The following is a 5,162-nucleotide window of genomic DNA, read 5'->3' as shown; positions in this document are numbered from 1 at the left end:
GTGTGTGTGTGTGTGTGTGTGTGTGTGTGTGTGTGTGTGTGTGTGTGTGTATACACTGTCCGAGGAGGACAGCTCTAATCATTAAAAAACAACTCATTTTCATAGCAGCCAGGGCAAAGAAACTACATGGATTAGAGAATTCTCATTGCTTAATTGAAGGAAGCATGCAAGTTTATCATGAGAAATAAACCTTCATTGCCCTAAATTCTCAGATGGATTTCACACTTAAGGGATAAGAAACAATGCAAAGTGCCACTTTATGTAAGCAGATTTACAAAAGCTGTAGATTTGTTTCGTATATGCTTACCTATCAGTCCTTAAGCAGTTTTATAAAGACAATTTGCAGGGGGTCAGAGAGAAAGATAGTATACATATGAATAGATAACTGGATATACGGATTAAACAAGGATTTACAAAGGATAAAGCTGGAAGAATTGTGATTGTGATGAATATTTATCATGTCCCATAGACTAGCTTTTTCAACAATCAGATGTTTCAAATTGGCTTTTATGCTATGTTCAGTATCATGATAGGTCTATACAAGATATAAAGCAAATAAGACTAGCACACGTTAAGCAAACAAACAATACAAGAATATGATTAATGAACCAGACTGTAAGTGACGCAGGATTTCAAATCAGAACAAGAATCATTTTCATATTCACTGAGACTTCAGCTTCTAAATGAATGTAGTAGGTGGTAAATGGCCAACCTCCCACTGGAACAACTAGAAAAAGCTGGAAAAATACCCCCAAAATGATGTTTTAGGGAATTAGAAATCTATAGAAGAAATGAGGGTTATAGATGAACCATAATTTCAGAAAAGCAAAACTTCATCTAAGGTGAAGCTGATGATTACCAACCATTCCTATTTGGTGAAAACATTATCAAATTCTGGGTTTTGCTATAAAAGACTTGGCGACTTATGGGTGAAAGAGAAACCAGCAAAGTAGTTGTGTGGATCCAACATGCCTAAGTGGAAACTTGAAGGACCTCAAATGCAAGACTGGTTTTGCTAATGGCGTATTTGCTGAGTTCTAGAGCTGTGTGGGATGTTGGAGATTCATGGCAAGCTTCCAAAAGAAAGATTGAAATCTCCTGTGTCATTTAGTCCTTAGGAAACAAAGACCAGCCATAGCTATGGGACCTGACTCAAGCGTACAGCTAATCACACTCTCAAGATAATTGCCACATTTTATCTTCAAGGGGAAGATGCTGGAGACTTGAGCTGAGAACCTTCTAAGGGCAGACCTGAATCCCCTGGAATTTTTCAGGGCTGAGGAGATAAATATCCACCATGCTCACAAGCAAAGCTTGGGAAAATTACACTCTGAGACAGAATAGAGGCAGCCTGAGTACCACTAAAACTGCCAAGCAACCTTGACACAGCTAAATCACTGGTAAGGGTAAAATGATCACCCATCTGCCTAGCATGAGAATATGAAGCGCCACTCCGGCGGAAGGTTAAATCACATGGGTTCTTTTATTTGAAAAGTTTAGGGAAAAAAATCTAAACGCGTGCAAAGGCAAAATTTACAATCAAGAGAAAAAGAAACAGTAGATGTTTATCTACAGATGATACTGATATTTAAGTCAGCAAAGACTTTAACACAAGTAGAGCTTAATATATTCAGGAAAATAGATGAAAATAGACAAAATAAAGCGATGAGATCTACAAATAATAATCAATTAGGCAAAGAAGAGCACAGAGTTAGTGAAAATAAAAACAGTTTAATAAAAATATACAGATGTATCAAAAGTTGACCCCGTGACTCAGAGCCCCCTGATCCAGGAACAGCTCATCCCCAACCTGGCCATGAAAGAGGTCATTGATGCGTTCATCTCCGAGAATGACTGGGTGGAGGACTACTGAGGCAGGGCGGGTGTGTGAGCCACTCACACGCCTTGCCCGGTACCCTGGCTCAGGAGGGCCTTGGGCAGTAGTCTCTAGCCGCTGTACATAGTTTGTGTCCCTAGATCCCCGTCTTGGTGTCCCCAAGCCCACCCCCATCAGTTCTTCTGGGTCATGAGCCTTCCCCGTCCCCCTTCTGGGCCAGAAACAGCAGGTGAGAGTGGGCTGGGCTGAGGCTGCCGCTGCCACCTCTGTCCCTGTAATAAAATCTGTGAACACTATAAAACAAAAACAAAACAAAAAAATAAATAAAGAGATAATCACTGAGAACTTTTCACATAAAAGTTACTGAAGAGATTCAAGAAACTTAGTTAATCCAAGCAGGACAAATAAAAAGAAAACCACATATATAAGTTCTCTAATGAAACCATTGAAAACTAAAGACAAATTTTTAAAAACAGCCAGAGAAAAGAACACATTATTGTCCAGAAAATGGCAATAAGACTAACAGCTGACTTCTCAACAGAAACAAACAGTGGAATCTAGAAACAGTGAAATTGCATTTTTATAGTGCTGCAGGAAGAACTTGCCAAACTAGAATTCTATGTACCTCAAAAACAATCTTACCACAATGAAGTTGCAATAAAGATATTTTGAGACAAGCTAAAGCATGGAGGACCCATCACCAATGGATCTGACTATAAGAAATATTAAAGGGATGTCTTCAGGTTGAAGGAAAATGATTCTACATGGAAAAAATGGAACTATAGTTATAAATAAAAAGTATTGGAAATGATAAAGTATGTGTGATATATAAATAAGTTGGGTCTGTACACAGTGCTTTGTCAAGTTTTGAATAAATGTACAAGTAAATGCATAACAATAATAATGGGAAAATGGAAGGGGATAAATAAATTTAAAAGATTCTAAATGTCTAGCAGTATCAGGAAGTTAATAATGTGGTCTCTAGGGTGACCAAAAATAGAATGGTGAAAGAATGAATAACGAACTTTTTGACAGAAGGAAAAAATGGAACAATAAAGCAATTTAATCTAAAAGAGGACTAGATTACATGCTACCACAAGAAATATAACCCCATATTACTATTAATTCATTGTTGGAGTATGTTTTTTAACATTTATTTTTAAATATTTAGCAGTTTTAGGTTCACAGCAAAACTGAAGGGAAAATACAGATATTTCCCAGATAGCCCTTGTCCCCACACATATCAGTTTGTGAATATCACAAAATAACTTGCTAGGATTTTATTGAAATTGTATTGAATATATAGATCAAGTTGAGAAGAACTGGCATCTTGACAATATTGTCTCCCTATCCATGAACATGGAATAATCTCTCCGTTTACTTAGCTATTCCTTGATTTTATTCATCAGAGTTTTATAGTTTTCCTCATATAGATCTTGTATATATTTTGTCAGATAATATCTAAGCATTTCATTTTGGGAGGTGAGTTTCATTGAATTTTTAAATGTTAATGCTCCTGTGGCATTGTTTAGGGATTAGTGTTTGTAACATTTCAATAATCAACAAAGTAACTTTCTTTTATAATTGTATCTTGAATGGGGCTGGGAACACAACAAAAATTCTCTGGTATACAAATAATCTGATTTATATCCCACAACCATGGATTTGGGAGTACATTATCAAAGCCTGAGGACATCAAGGAATCTTCATAAGGGGGAGACAAAAATATCTAACATAAGTGATTCACAAAAATGATACATAAGCTACAATTTAGGTGTTGAAGAAAAAAAGAAGAAAACCAGAAAAGAAGAAAGGCTTGAAGGAAATCATTAAAATTTAAAATGCCAAATTTATTTTTGGATCCTTCTCTAAAAGGTATAAATCTGGAATACCCTATTACTATTTATCACTTTATATGAATGAATTGAGTACAGTAGATGATCAATGTTATAAAATTTATAATCGTGTTTTTCTTGTGTGTGTGTGGTACGCGGGCCTCTCACCATTGTGGCCTCTCCTGCTGCGGAGCACAGGCTCTGGACGCGCAGGCCTAGAGGCCATGGCTCACGGGCCCAGCCGCTCCGCGGCACGTGGGATCCTCCCAGACCGGGACACGAATCCGCGACCCCTGCATCGGCAGGTGGACTCTCAACCACTGCGCCACCAGGGAAGCCCATAATCGTGTTTTTTAATGTAATAATTAAAAGTCATTTAGGAATTGTTTGTTTGTATAGGGACATCATTATAACATTCTGGGAAAAAAACTTCAATTTTCAGTTCCACACTTTAGGTTTAGTTTCCACTTACTGCAATAGTTGCTATATTAGTTTGCTAGGGCTGCCGTAACAAAAAACCACAGACTGAGTGGCTTAAACTTTATTTTCTCACAGTTCTGGAGGCTGGAGGACCAAGATGAAGCTGTTCGCAGCTGGGTTTCTTCCAAGGTCTCCCTCCTTGGTTTTTCGAAGGCTGCCGACTCCTCACATCCTCACATGGTCTTTGTGCACCAGCATCCCTCTTGTCTCTCTGTGTGTCCTAATCTCCTATTCTTATAAAGACACCGTTCGGACTGGTTTAGGGCCCACCCTAATGCCCTCATTTTAATTTAATTACTTCTTTAAAGGCCTTACCACCAAATATGGTCACATTCTGAGGTACTGGGAGTGGGGTAGGGTGGTTAGGGCTTCAACATATGAGTTTGGAGCGGACACATTTTAGTCCATAACAGCTGCCTCAAGATAATTGTAAACAATAAACTAGCATTTCAGCGAATCCTCTTTGAATTGAAACCTGAATGATTTCCCTGGTGAAACCCAGGACTGATTCCTCCAGGGCAGTGGTCCTGAACCTTTTTGGCAGCAGGGACCGGTTTTGTGGAAGACAATTTTTCCACGGACCCAGGGTTGGGGGGATGGTTTTAGGATGATTCAAGCTCATTACATTTATTGTGCACTTTATTTCTATTATTATTACATTGTAATATATAATGAAATAATTATACAACTCACCATAGTGCAGAATCAGTGGGAGACCTGAGCTTATTTTCACTTGCCACTCACTGATAGGGTGTCTGCAAGCATTTCCCAGAAATGAAACTTGAGTTGGGCCTTAAAGAGTAAGTTTATTGAGTAGAGAACAAGAGAATGATGTTTCCCTGACGGGAAACAATGTGAACAAATATAATAGATGGGATTCTGAAAGCACGTGGCATTTTCAAAAAAGTGACCTCCTAGTGCATAAAGTGTGGAAGAAACTGTCAGGATATCAGGCTGGGGAGAAAAATTAGAACCTGACCAATAAGATCCTTGCAAGGGCTTCCCTGGTG

Source organism: Monodon monoceros, unplaced genomic scaffold (genome assembly GCF_005190385.1).
Source record: "Monodon monoceros isolate NGI ecotype Baffin Bay Population unplaced genomic scaffold, NGI_Narwhal_1 Super_Scaffold_6, whole genome shotgun sequence".
NCBI lineage: Eukaryota > Metazoa > Chordata > Mammalia > Artiodactyla > Monodontidae > Monodon > Monodon monoceros.
This window is presented reverse-complemented; position numbering follows the sequence as displayed.